Source organism: Dermacentor albipictus, chromosome 10 (genome assembly GCF_038994185.2).
Source record: "Dermacentor albipictus isolate Rhodes 1998 colony chromosome 10, USDA_Dalb.pri_finalv2, whole genome shotgun sequence".
NCBI classification, from domain to species: domain Eukaryota; kingdom Metazoa; phylum Arthropoda; class Arachnida; order Ixodida; family Ixodidae; genus Dermacentor; species Dermacentor albipictus.
In genome coordinates, this window is record NC_091830.1 from 91,267,450 (window position 1) to 91,282,300 (window position 14,851).

The following is a 14,851-nucleotide window of genomic DNA, read 5'->3' on the forward strand; positions in this document are numbered from 1 at the left end:
TACCATACGCATCGAGTGAGCTACGTCCTTCAGTGCGTCTCTGCGTCTACACGTCCTGCTTCTCTTGTCTGCGTGGAACAATTTGCATGTAGTTTGGTTTGCACTAGCATTTATCTGCTACCAAGAGCGCTGTCGTCAAATACGGCTGCTGCATACTCAAGCTTTGCAACTTTGTGCCTGTGTTACAACGGCGTCGGCTCTCAGCGGATTGGCGCTGCTTCAAGGTAAGGAAAACGTCCTAATTATGTGGACCACTCTTGTTTACGCGAATTGCGCGCGTTTAAAAAAAAAGAAACGACTTATAACATCATGAGTTGGAAATATGATTGTTTTGTAACCTGCACGTACCATGATTAATTTGTTGCACTGAAAAGAAAGCGAGCGTTATATTGTAAAAAAAAATGTTTGGCACACTTCTACGTTGCAGCGAAAACAGCAATCTTATTAACGATCTACTGGCATTGCTCCTCCATCTATGTCAACCGCATCTATTGCAACATGGCATTTTATTTTACTATCATTTCTTTGCCAAGCACTAGCCGCGTATTTTAGTACGTGATGTGAACACGTTTCACTACTAATAAATCGTAAGGAAACGTTAGCTTTCTGGGCGTACTGTTATATGTCCCGCAAGCTGAGACTGTGGTTAATAAAAAATTGAATATCAAGTGACAATCAACACTCTACTTCCCTGTGGAGAACACTGCATGTTTTAGGTAGAAATATGTAGAAATGCTTGCTGGATTTCCGCTAATTTATTCGTGCATTATGTTTCAGATTGTTTATCAAAAGAACGGCGCAAGCGGTCTCTCTGGGCAAAAACAAGATCTGATGACTGGTCGCGTCGCATCGTCCTAGAAGAATTCGCGGACAGCGACTGAAGGAAAATTTTCCGCTTGACCCGGGCTTCATTTCATGAGCTTGTCTCTCTTATGGGAGATTATATGTCACCGAAATCTGGCTGGGTGTGAGCTGCCTTGTTTCTGGAAAAGAGAGTGGCCATTGCATTGTACAAGCTAGCCAGTTGCTGTGAATACAGGAATGTTGCAAACCAATTTCGCGTGCACAAAAGTACTGTAAAAAAGTGTTTTTACATGTTGTGCCATGCACTTACGAAGCATTACTTGAAGACATTCATAATGCTACCATCAGCCCAAGAAGGCACAGCAATAGCCAGAAGATTTGAGCTCAGGTGCCATTTGCTCAAATTTTGGGGGCGATTGATGCGACTGGCATTCCAATAATTGCCGCGAAAAAAGGCTACGGAGACTTCGTAAACAGGAAGGGTAGGACATCGTACAACGTACAAGCCATAGTGGATTGCAGAGGCCTGTAAGTATGCTTTAGCTATTCTTTCTAAACCTAAGACACCTAGACAATTAAGTATAGTTTTCCAGTACTATAGTTATTCATAGATCAGCCCAAAGCCAACATAAAATGCTAAGGGTATTGCTGCAAGATGCCAGTTAGCTCACATTCTTGTGCAAGTCACTGCACTCATGTTCTGAAGAAAGGGCTTAAAGACCGTGTTTACTATAAATATGAATGCTTTTGTACCATGAAGGCTGCTGTGGGTGACCAGAACTTGCATCTTCAGCTAGTTTACAGCTAACGTCTTCTGCTACAGTAAGTGCGATATTCACTCAGTCATTTCTGTACAAAGTTGTGCGAATGTTGTGTGTTTCCTACGATGCAATTTTTGCCTTACTTTTTCTCATGCATAGCTGAATACTTCCCCGTGTTGATGCCTGGCGTACCTTAAAACCTCTACTGCAAAAAAAAAGCATCACCTAAATGAAACCTAATTTTTCAGGTTTCACAGCAACACTTGCAACGCCTGGATCAGCGCATGATGCCACTGTGCTGAAGTTGTACAACTTGTACCGGAGGAGCAACGACTTGCTGTCCCAGGAAGAAAGAACCTTGCGTGGCTTCCAGATACCGTTTTTGCTGCTTGGCAACCCTGCATACCTATGTTTGCCATGGATTTTCAAAGGCTATACAGGGGCACTCTCTAAGGAACAGGAGTCATTTAACGTTTACCACAGTTCAGGCCGCAATGTAGTGGAACACGCATTTGGGTGGCTAAAGGAAAGACGGCGCATACTTTCAAAATGTGCAGATACCATCTACAACTTTATGCCAACCGTAATAGCAGCGATATGTATACTGCACAATTTCTGTGAACAAAGGCGGAAAAACCTCACAGATGCATGGCTGTCATCTCTTTAAGATACGGAGCAAAGCATCTATGCACAGCCGTCTAGCAGTCCTCGGGACCTGAAGGCCGCCTATGCTATGAGATACTTTTGAAGCAGTTCATGACAGAATAATTGCCTTTGCGCTGTGATTCATGGTAGAACATTGCTAAAGGCCACTATGTTAACAAGGCAATTGTTAACACATTGTTAACATGTACCTAAGCAGAAGTACACTGGTCCTGTCTTAGACGACGAACTGCAATGCACCCATAAAAGTGAAAGTGGGAAGCAGTTATTCATTACTGAACTTGCACCACGTTTGGAGATGACATGCTATGTGTTCAAATTATAAGGTGGTTGTGAGGAACATAAGAAGTTCCTAAGGTCAAGATTTTCATTTCACCTTCAAAATTTCAGATAAAATGCGACAAAGTTTGAGAATAAAATGTTTATTAAGAACTGGGAACACCGTCTTGTCTGCTGAATTCAGCTTACACTTTGTATAAAAAAGTAACAAGGCAGACTGCTTCTCTTTAAGCAATGAAAGTAGCTGATACTTTCAAGTAATACATATAGAAAAATTTAAACAGTAAATGAAAAAATTACCGACGATTACGTTACTTCCTAATGCGAAATTTGAGCGCAGCAAATAAGCTGTTTCACCTTTTCGATAGATTGAGGCAAAGAAATCGAGCAACACATGTATGCGCTATCACAGAATTTTTTTTTATTTTTCACACGTATTCCTTTAACAAAGACTCCACTAACAGTTCTTGACAGTCATGAAGGAAGCTTTGTGGTCGGAGAAATAGACTGATATATGTTCGACTTGGTACACCAATGCTTGATTCTCAAAGACGAGATCTATACAAGTGCCTCGCGAGGTTGTCACAGCCGTGGGACGCGTTACGAGCGAGAGGAACGGGATGTTCTCCCGCATAAGTGTTAGGAAATTGCTGTTTGTCTTTATGTCAACATTAAAGTCCCCCACTACTAACATCGGTGTGGATCGATGGACGGTTAATGCGAGTTGCAGGAAGTGCACGACGTCTTTCGTGAGTGCGGTAGCGGACTCACGAAAGCGGCATCAGTCGGTCGCTGCTAGCGCTGGGGGGATGAAAGGGGTGCGGAGCTGGTTACGAGGCCGACGATAACGCCGACGACGACGCGAAACCCAGGAACGGACGCCAAAGAGCCATTTGTGTAGCCAGCCCTCCTCCAGTCTCTCCTCCTCCCTTCCATCATCCTCCCTCGCCCGGAGAGCCGACAGCGCGCATGCGCGGCGGCGGAGCAGATTCGTCGGCGAGCTGGTTACGAGGCCGACGACAACGCCGACGACGACGCCGACGACGACGCGAAACCCAGGAACGGACGCCAAAGAGCCATTTGTGTAGCCAGCCCTCCTCCACAGTCTCTCCTCCTCCCTTCCATCATCCTCCCTCGCCCGGAGAGCCGACAGCGCGCATGCGCGGCGGCGGAGCAGCAGATTCGTCGGCGAGCTGGTTACGAGGCCGACGACAACGCCGACGACGACGACAACGCCGACGACGACGACGACGCGAAACCCAGGAACGGACGCCAAAGAGCTGCGCTCTAAAAGTAGTAGAGGCACTGTCATTTTGTGCTACATTTGGTAAACATGTTTGTTACACAGGTAACAAAAGATCAATTTTACCTAAATGTGATAGGACATCCACAAAAACATGTGGGCACTGTATTGAGTGCGACTTGCTACAAAAATAACCAGAGTGACTAGGTACTACATCATCTTTTACCTGTGATAAGATGTATACAAAATATAAAGGGACTTTATAAAGTGTCCTTCATAAAAATAAAAAAAAACAATAGCCATACTGGCTACACATCACAGGTTCTCTTGACTGTGATAGGAGTCGCAAATGGTGTTGGCACTTGACATAGTGTGACCCACAGCAAAGAACCAGTGGCTAGACACCGCAGCTCCTTCCCAAAATACAAAAAAAATGTAGGCACTGTACCTAGGCAAAATATCACCAGAGGCTAGACGACACAGCTTTTCTTATCTGAGATAGTACACAAAAAATACAGGCAATGTGTTCAGCCCAGGAAAACAAAAGAGTGAGTAGACCACACAGCTCTCTTACCTGCGATAAAATAGATAAAATAAAGAAAAATTGTAGGTACCATATAAACTGTGACTGGCAGCAAAAAATAACCAGACGGGCTAGACAACCCACCTTTTATTATCTTATGAAATAGTAAGAAATGTAGGCAATGCAATAATAGCGACTCGCAGCCAAAAATAGCAAGTGTGACTAGAGTACAGAGAATGTCAGACGGCACCAGCTCTTTCCAGCACTTAGCAATGCACACTGAATATGAGGCACCTACACATGAGCCGACCCCGAGCAAAAAATTAACGAATAACCACAGATTCCTTACTGAGACAAAACGCGCAAAAACTTAGTATGGGTCCAATAAAACGAAATGTGAGTGAGACAGCACCACAGAAAAACAACGAAAGTGACTAGAGTGGTACAGTGCCTGCGAGGAATTTTTAAAGGAACATCAGCGAGCACCAGCTGTTTCTAGCACTCAATGAAACACTTAATATGAGTCACCTATGAGCGAGGTGACTTTGATGTGGTTGAGGAGGAGGAGGAGGAAAGAACTTTATTGTGTGGCCTGCGAGTTGGCGGGGAGGGCCAAAGGCCCCGCCTAGGTGACGGCCAGGAGGTCTTGGGTCCTGGCGGCATCCTCGGCCCGCTGGACGGCCCATAATTGATCTTCGAGGGCGGGGCTGAGCAGCGCGGCTTCCCAGCGCGTGCGAAGGCTGCTGCTAGACGCCGCGTTTTTTTTAATTGTTATTTAGCCCTCGGCATTCCCATAATATATGCTCCAGAGTGGCTCTGGATTCACATGTTTTGCATTTGTCCGTAGGATATACAACCGGATATATGATATGCGAGAGCGCAGGATTCGGATACGTCCTAGTTTCTAACTGCCGCCATGCGACAGACTGCTTTTTTGTCAATTTTGCGTGATGTCGCGGGAATTTGCACCTGTGTAACCTATAATGTTTCGTAATGTCATTATATGTTGTCATTCTGTCCTCCCACTCCCACTCATTTACCGCACCGCCACGTCCGGAGGGTGTCGGGGCGTCACTTGCGACTGCGGCTCGGTCCGTAAGCCCTCGAGCCACGTCGTGTGCCGCCTCGTTGTTGCCATCCTCCGCGAGGGTGTGAGCGGGTGTCCAGGTGATGTATATCTTTCTTTTGTAATTTTGCCCTCCTGCAAGAAGAATTCGTAGTGCCTCCAGGGAGATTCGGCCGTTGGCAAAGTTTCTTATTGCCGTCTGAGAGTCGCTGAATATCACGGTTGCGTTAGTCTGAGCTGCTGCGAGCGCTATGGCTACTTCTTCAGCTATCTCGTTACTTGTGGCGCGTATCGTCGCGCATGTCTTGCACCGTTTATCCCTATCGATTACGGCTGCCGCAAATCCCCGTCTGCGACTGTATCGAGCCGCGTCTACGAACACTGCGCCCTTGTCGCTGCCGAATTTCTTCTGTATTGGCTTCGCTCTGTTCTTTCTTCTGTCCTCATTGTGTTCTGGGTGCATGTTCTTTGGTAAGGGAGGTATTACCAATCTTTCCTTTGTATCTCTCGGGATGTCCACCTTGACACCATGCTGTGTGTGGTAACCTATGTCTAATCTCTCTAGGATGTGTCTGCCTGCTCTAGTCTTAGAGAGGCATTCATATTGTGCCGTACATTGCGCTTCAATGAGCTCGCTATAGTGTTGTGTAGGCCTAATTGCAGCAACTTGTCCGTGCTGGTGCTGATCGGTAGTCCTATGGCTAGTTTGTATATTTTCCTAATGAGGCATTCTAGTTTGATCTTTTCCGCGACCTGCCATTTTAAGTACGGCGCTACGTACACTATCCTACTTATTACGAAGGCCTGTATTAACCTGATCGTGTTTTCCTCTTTCATCCCGCTAAGTTTATTTGTTATCCTTCTGATTAGCCTCATGATTTGCGCTACAGTTCCCTCGAGTCTTCTGAGGGTTTCTCCGTCGTTGCCCTTGGCTTCAATGAGGAGCCCCAATACCCTGATCCTATCGACCTTGGGTATTGGTTTCCCATCGGCCGTCTTCAACTGTATCTCCTCTCTATGGGTGAGCTCTTCCCTGTAGTTGCCTGGTTTGCGACCTCTGCGAGTCGGTCTGTACAGTAACAGCTCCGATTTCTCTGCCGAGCATGTTAGCCCTGTCCCCTCTAGATATTTTTAGATTGTTTCGACCGCTGTTTGAAGCGTTTGTTCTATGTGCCCGTCACTTCCGTTTCTCACCCATAGGGTGATATTGTCTGCGTATAAGGTACGATTTAGACCCTCGATTTCTTGTAGCTTGGCTGGCAGCCCGATAAGCGCCAGATTGAATAGCATCGGTGATAAGACCGAGCCCTGTGGCGTACCTGCGCTGCCTATCTCGATATCCTCGAAACTAGGTCCGCTATCGTGATCTTTGCCTTTCTGCCCGTTAGAAAATTGCGTACATAATCGTACGTGCACTTTCCCAGTCCTAGTTCGCCTATTCTATCCAGTATCGTTGCATGTGTTACGTTATCGAAGGCCTTTTTTAGGTGCAACCCGAGAATTGCCTTTGTCGATCTGCCCGAATCGTCTATGATCTGATGTTTTAGTTGTAACAGAGCGTCCTGCGCTGAGAGGTTTCTCCTGAATCCTATCATCGTGGGCGGGAGCGCGTCGCAGTCTTCGAGGTAGGTGGTCATCCTAGCTAGGACCACGTGCTGCATGAGTTTCCCCACGCAAGAAGTGAGAGATATGGTTGAGCCAGAAAAAATTAGGTTGCACTGGTATATGTTGCGTCGAGTTGGACGGGTAACATAGTTGAACGTTTTTATCTTTAAAGCCGCCTTTGGTGTACAGAGAGGCTCCTTGTGTAGGAAAGCTGAACACCACTGGTTAGTGGCCTGTCATTTGCATCTGTTGGCTGAACACTTGTGATAAAAGAGCTTGAGTGCCTTGAAGGAAGGAGGTTGTAATATTTGCCATGAGTTCTTTCATGATATTCTCTTCCTCCTGTAAAAGCTGCCGCTGCTGTTGATATATCATGTATGCGTGCTGTCTTGAGAGCTCGGCACTTCTGATTTGCTGATCAGCGAACAGTTCACGCAGCTCCGAGGGCCTGCTGTGTCTGCTGCGCTTCCTTGGTGGCTGTGAACATGTGGCTTCTGGGGCTGCGCGGAAACACAAGCAGTTGAATATTTTAAAACTCTGTCTAAGACATCAATTCCAGTACAGAACTTTTTGTTCTTTTCGCTACGGACGTCATGCAAATTTTAAGACTTGCTTGCGAGGACAAAAAACTGGCTGTGGCTTAGTTAAGTTTAAGCCCAGGATTCGAAGCATACTAGCCTTTATTTTTAACGCGAGAGCGTTAAGGAGCTCGTGGCGCAGAAAAAGCCCGTGTCGTCGGCGTCGGCTCAGGCGTGCGGCGCTTGCTCAGGCGTACATTTCGTTGTCGCGCCGAACGCTGGGTTGCTCGACGCTCACCGCGTCCGATGCGGGGCGCGTAGTCGCTGCGCCGTAGCAAAGCCACCTAGAAACAGTCTCTGTAGCACGCCGCAACCTTCGATTCTCATTCCAACGAGCAGCTCTGTCTCCAGGAGGGATCTCACCTCGTGAGTGTCTAGCAGAGGCAAGCGCAGCTGATTGTATACCGCCGCGACGCCGCGAGCGACGGCGCGAGTTGGAGCCCCGTTTCTCCTCTGTCGTGACGTCACGGTGTCACGTGGTATTGAAGGCGACACCGCCGCGCCTGAGGAGCTGTCTTGAGCTCTAGTAATATGCTTCGCATAAAAAAATGGCTGTGGCTTAGCTAAGGTTAACCCCAGGATGAGAAGCATACTAGCCTTTATTTTAGTTGTGGAACCACTGTTTAGCCTGGTGAACTGCTGTTGCTTGGGTATATTTGGTTCGGCTAGACGAAGAAACAACTCATGCGTTACTCTGCTTCGCCTTCATGAGTGGAACGCGACAGCGTTCCCGTCGACCCGCCAAGGGGTGTAAGACAATGGGCTACGGCGCAGCGACTACGCGCCCCGCATTGGACGCGGCGAGCGTCGAGCAACGCAGCGTTCGGCGCGGCAACGAAATGTGCGCCTGAGCAAGCGACGCACTCCTGAGCCTTAGCAACAGCTCGTTTCTAAGGCAACAACGCATTCACTAGAGGCGCCTTTGTACCGCTTTGAAGCACCGTACTCGTGGCTCAGTGGTAGCGTCTCCGTCTCACACTCCGGAGACCCTGGTTCGATTCCCACCAAGTCCATCTTGCAAGAGTTGAGCCAAAGCCACCTAGAAATCAGCCTCTGTACCACGCCGCAACTATCGCTTCTCATTCCAACGAGCAGCTCTGTCTCCAGGAGGCATCTCACCTCGTGACTGTCTAGCAGAGGCAAGCGCAGCTGCTTATATACCGCAGCGACGCCGCGAGCGACGGCGCGAGTTGAAGCCCCGTTTTTCCGATGTCGTGACGTCACGGTGTCACGTGGTATTGAAGGCGACACCGCCGCACCTGAGGAGCTGGGCTGAGCTCTAGTCATATGTTCGCATAAAAGGGAGGGCTCTGGTTTTCCCTAATTTTCTGTAATTTCAGCATTGCAGATTTGTGCCCTCGAAGTATAGTGCTAATTCACTCAAAGTTGTACATACTTCTTAGCAAAACATTTCTATGCACAGCTTAAGGCACTCCTATGAAATTTTAGTAGCAGAGTCGCATTTCCCGAGTTAGCGTTTACAGAATGTTTCCCGCGTTCATCATTGCTTGCGCAGGTGAGCGCTAAAAAGGTTTCTTAAAGGGCATACGTAATTAGACAGAAAGGAACCGGTGACTTACAGGACTGTGTACTTCGGATCGTTTGGGCGTCATCAGCGTCACTTGCACAGGGGCCCTATAACTAAAAGCTATTCCAATATGTTTCCATTCCAATCTCCTGACGTCAAATTTGCGCAACCACCGACGCAAGCACCGGGCGGTCACCCGCAGGGTTGTCTGAACAGACGAATGAAACGCTCTCCTCCTTCATAGGAGGTCACTTTTGTTTGCTTGAAAAACGAATAACATTGCCTACACTGAGCGGCTTGTCCTATCTAATTGGCTGACAACAGGCGATCAGAACCCTCAAGTGGAGAGGGATTCACTGGGGCAGAGCCAGTGCACTGAAAATCGATAACCGGATGAAGAGGGTGGTGCCGGCGTCTGCGATTGTTCGGCTTTCCCTTAGTTAGCTTGTGGTGGCTAAGTAAGGGAAAGGTGGCATGAAACGCAAGCTCAAGAATGACGCTAAAACGGACGCTCAGCAAAGAAGAGTTGGCAGAATGATGTGGTAAACGTGCCGGAAGGCCTCGAAAACGTTACGCGGCCAAGCAAGAAGGTTTATTATACGCAAATACACCCAGGCTCTCTGGCAGGTGCGAGTAGCCAGCGTCTCAGTGATCGGCGGCAGCCATCTTTTATTCCTTTCCGAACGGGGCAGTCTGCTGCTATTCCGAAGAAAATTCAGTTTGGTTCCGCATATTATGCATCCTTATCACGCACACGACACTTTGACGCGGTAAGTTTGTGCGGTTTTGTGACGTTGCGTGACATGCAGGTGAAGTGGGTGCAGCCCGAAAACTTTTTACCAATAGCCGAGGGCTAATGGCGAAAAGAAGTCAAATCAGGAATAACCGCTTTTCGTTTTTCTGTCAAATCATGCATAATCAGTGTGTACACATCATATCAGATGGGGAGGTATCGCGGTTATGGTGACGGCGCGTGACAGACAGGGAAAGTGGGCTTGGTCAAAAAAAGTTTTTCACCAATCGTGGAGGGCTGATAGCAGAAATGGAATAGAAAAGTGTGGAATAGTTTACGTTATAGCGCCCAAGGTGTCTGCGAAAAAAATAAATAAAAACATTCTTCGAAGCACGCAGCGCACTGAGTCTCCTGTTAGTTTTCTCGTCTACTTACAATAAGAAGGCGGAACAAATATATATTAGGTATTACCCACAACGGCACCATTACGTTCAACGTGCTTGCTTTCCCAGTTATGGTGAACATGTCCGCAGTGGCACATGTTAATTTACTGGCGCAAGCAGAGCTAGGCTTTTCCAACAAAGTGGTGAGAACCAGGCATGCAAATGACCACAGATGCTTTTGTAAATGCAAACTTCTAACTGCGAGCCTACAACGTTAGGGAGAGAAGTCTGAGAATTCGTCAGCTGCTCACCGTCAGCTGCTCCCCGGGTTCTGCGGGCAGCGTCGAGAGTTACACATAGGGATATCAATATGTTCGGTTGTAATCACAGTTTGCAATGTTTTTCGCGGGATGCTTGTCTACATAAGCCTTGCCCCCTGCGGTTTGTGTTCTCGCACCTTCTGGCCGCGCCTCTTAAGAGCTGCGAACTGCCGCGCGTACACAACGTTCACGTGAAGTTTTACGCGCTTCGTACGCACATACGTCATCGCTTTCGCGCTGTCCGAAAAGAACGCGAGTGTTATGTTGAATTCGCTGACCGGCTCGGGAGTCTTCACTTTCGTGAGGCTCGTTGCTCTCGATCGGGTAATGCAGCGCTTGGCTCATAGGAAGATGTAGGATGGCTCATAGGAAGATAGCACAATTTCGTTTCTATCTTTTGGCATTTATATTCAATTTCCTCCCCGACCCTCCTAGGAGGTAAACTGGAAGTGCTGCGCAAGAAACTATAGTGTCATTCGATGCTCGTACAGCCAAAAATTGTCTCGCCATGCCAACCATGCGAAATTCTATGTCAGTGAATGTGTTCGAAACTACCGCTACAATTAACTAGGAAAGCGTGAATGCTTTATTGATTTAGAGTATTGGTAGTAATGTTAATTTACATTAATAATCCGCAACGCCTCGTGGGATGACTTTGGTAGTGAGGAGACGCTTTAAGACCTTCTCTGTGTCTGTCCTCGCTACAATTGACATAGATGATTTCTCGCAATAGCGATAGCGCGCTTTGATCAAAGATTCTAACAGAGGAAACTATTTTAGAATGCCGACATCACAAGCCATCGTATCGGAGGCTGACGAGGGCATTGTTGCAGCTTTTGAAGACAACCGAATCGGACAAGCGGCTGTAGCCTGAACAGATGTTTATGGTGCTGTAAATACTGCTGTACTGTGCGGTGACGGTATGCGGTGACAGTGACCGACGGTATTGTAGGTATAGCCTCCTTTGTTTCTTTATCTCTACATTGCTATCACTTTACCTCCCCCTCGCTCCTTTCCCCAGCGCAGGGTAGCAAACCGGATCTTCCCATCTAGCTAACCTCCCCGCATTTCCCCTTTTTTCTGTCTCACTCCCTCTCTACACTAACGGTATCATTGGGAGTAATAGTTTTTGGCCAGCCCATCGCCGCTGATCGCATTCCCGCTTACTTTCTCTTTGCTACTCCTCGTATTAAAGCTGCTAGTCAGGAGTCCAAACCATACGTTGACCCCCCATAGCGGTGATGCAACAACAAGCAAATCAGTTGCTATGCTTTTTTCATATATGAAAAGTATTGACGTCTATCCCCACGTCGCAAGCTGCCGTCACCGCGGCAGCTTGCCCAACACTACCATTTGCCGGGAAAGCTATGCTGTGTCAAATATGGACCATTAATAAGCACTGGTCAAGTTCTTCGACAGCCACCCCTCGCAGTTGCATTAAAGTTATGGTGCGCGTCGACCATACTAAATGACGCAGCAGAAAGGTTGGCTTTCCTGTACCCGTGTGCCGCGCGCCGAGTTTTTGTCTAACCCCCTTCCAGCGTGACGCTTCCCAAAAGGGCAACTGGGGGCCTGCAGAGTCCGAAGTACTTGACCCTAGTGCCGAGAAACGCTGGTTTGTAGCACTGTCAGGTCGTTCAAGGTCCACCGGTCACCTCCTATTGAGCGCCTACCAAGCAAGGAGGCAACGCCTGACGGGGGCAGCCATCGGAAAATGGAGCCAATGGAGTGCCTCCTTCGGCCGAACATGACGTCACCTTTACAGACCCTACGATTGGATGAATAGGACGATACCTGTACGGGTTCGCTAATTGCATGAAAAATAAGACATCTGCACAAGCTGCACGATTGGCCGAAAATGAGGTGACCCCGAAGGACGGTAGGGGTTATAAGGCAGAGGACCATGAGAAATAGAGAGACGTTCTTCTTACCGCGGGGTTCAGCGTCCGATGTGCTGCCGGTCGTAACGATGGCTTTGTTACGGTTCTTTGGGTTCCTATCTCTTGTACACATTGTAAATAGACATTGGTATGAATGATAAAGTTTATTTATGATTGAAATGATGGTATGAAGGTGTACGTACATAAACGTTCTTTTCTCTAAAACCCCCTCAACGTCTGCCAACGAACATACGCAATGGCATCATCCAAAAACTAGTGGCAGCGATAAGGATGAACTTTCGACCAAATGAGTCCGGAGAAAGTGGGAACAGCGAAGTAGAAGGAGTGTTCGACCCACAGAATTCTTTACAACTGGGAACAGGGCACTAGTGTGAGCCTTCGACAGAGGCAGTCCTTAGAAACTAGGAGCAACAGTATTGATGAGCCTTCGATCAAAAGAGTGCGGGAAAACGAGGAACAGCCAAGAAGAATGGGCCTTCAACTCAGGAAATCCTGTGCAACTCGGAATAGCTGACCGATGAACCAGGTGCCGTTTTTTTTTCTTTCGATTCTTCAGATAGGAAATTTTGAGTGTTTATCCTGATCGTTGTCTGAATCGAGCATTCTTAGCAGATTTTCATTTTGCACAAATTATTTAAGGGAGCAGTCCTAATCACCACTCGGGAGCAGATGCAATGGTACTTAGTAGGTTGATGAGGCAAGACTTGCTGTCAGTGTGTGAGGACTTGGGAGTTGAGGCGGATGATGCAGTGACGGGGCCAGCCATTGAAAATGCAATGAAACAAAGTGACAATGACAACGAAAGAATTGAGACTGCTTGAAAGGTCGTTCAGGAAACATTCATGCGCGAGCTAAAACAACAAGAGCGCCATCGAACATGTCAAGAGAACGAGCAAGAACTTGTAGTGCGCGAAAGGGAACATGAGCGATAAATGACAAAGAACGAAAATGGTAATGGCCGCATTCCACAAAGAGATTGAAGATGCGCAGCTGGTAAAAGCAATAAGACAACAGCTGGCTGAAAGACCTCTGGGAAGTGCGCAGGGAATGTCCGGGGAAGTCACTAGCAGATTTTCGTCGACACCAGTAGAGAGGAGTAGTACCGGTGAGGTTAGTAGCGCGCTCACAGATCAACGGGAATTGTTAGCTGTTAATGATGCCTTAGTGGCTATAGAGGCTGTTGAAGGCCATAGTTAGAGCGACGAAGGCTGTGCCAAGAGAACACTCGAAAACGCTACGTTAGCTGTGAATGAACTGGCACAGTCACCGCGCGTGTACGTCGCATGTAGTGTTAACAAGTCTTTTTACGAAGTTCATAGTACCACTGACTCCAAAGGCACGAGCGCCCAAGTCGAGTCAGGGCTGCGTGCCGGAGCGAAGCGCAAGCTGGTTGATGCAGTTGAGGCTAGTTCACGAGAGTGCAAGCTGCCTAGTCCAAAGGCAAATAGCTGCAATGTCCAAAGATCGGTGAAGCTGTCCGCAGGTCTAGGTAGCAGGAAGAGCGGTGATTGAGGTACGAAGCATTCAAACTGCATGGGTGAGCCAACAATGGAGACAAACGAGCGGCCAGACCTCGCGATGCGTAGCTCGGGCAAAGACTGCTGCATTCTACCAGAGTCAGTTAACCTCTCCGCCAGTCAAGGCAGAGAGAGATGATTTAAGTAAAAATCACTGAGACAGCGAATGTGAGACAGTGAGCCGGGCCGACGTGTTCTGTACCGCCAGCACGAGGCACGAGAACATGGACTAAAAGTGAATTCGAGGAAAAAGTGCCATAGAATGAAGCCTTGTTCAAATCTGAATGCGGTGGAAGTGTGACGCGCTGAACGAATGGAGAAACGTCAAACAGCATGAGGGGGGTGCGAAGAAAGGAAAGGTGCGATCGCTGTTGACAACGCATCCTATTAACGCTCGTCCAAGCCACCAGCTTAAACGAGTCAGGGAAGCATATTCTGAGCTAACGTGGACAAAAGACACGAAGCTACGACTGCTTCAGTTCTGTCATTCTTTTTGTGGCGCAGCATGTAGTGGGGAGGAGCGCAAGGTGGAAAAACCAGACGACGTGGTGAAGGAGACGCGACGTCACCTGGCGTCATATTTCCAGGTCGCCAAGACGCAAATTGACAGTTAACTGTAACATTTCTAAGAACTGTTGAATGTGAGACCGTTTGTTGTCCCCGGACAGCTAGAATAGCTTTCAAGCCCCGAACACCTCGTGTGCGGCCTAAAGTGCGCGTCTGTTGTAGGGAATGCCATATTCAGCTAATAGCTCTTCCGACTAGGCACAATCATAAGCACGACGAACGTACTCCGCGTTGTGCTACGGCGGCTACTCTGGTTCGGGCTGTGTAGCCTCTAGCGAGATGGCGGCAACCGACTTCACTTTTGGACAGCCACGTCCAGTCTAAAAGCCTAAGTATATAAGATAATTGCTTTTGTTTCAAACTAAAATTGAGCAGATAAG

The 14,851-nt window shown here is 47.9% G+C and overlaps 1 long non-coding RNA gene across 1 annotated transcript; it reads left to right on the plus strand.

The window, feature by feature from the left end:
- On the plus strand, positions 1-2,653 carry LOC135918146 (uncharacterized). The gene is made up of 3 exons (XR_010569574.1): positions 1-224; positions 778-1,332; positions 1,814-2,653. It is a non-coding gene; the product is annotated as an uncharacterized lncRNA (long non-coding RNA).
- The last annotated feature ends 12,198 nt before the right edge of the window (positions 2,654-14,851 follow it).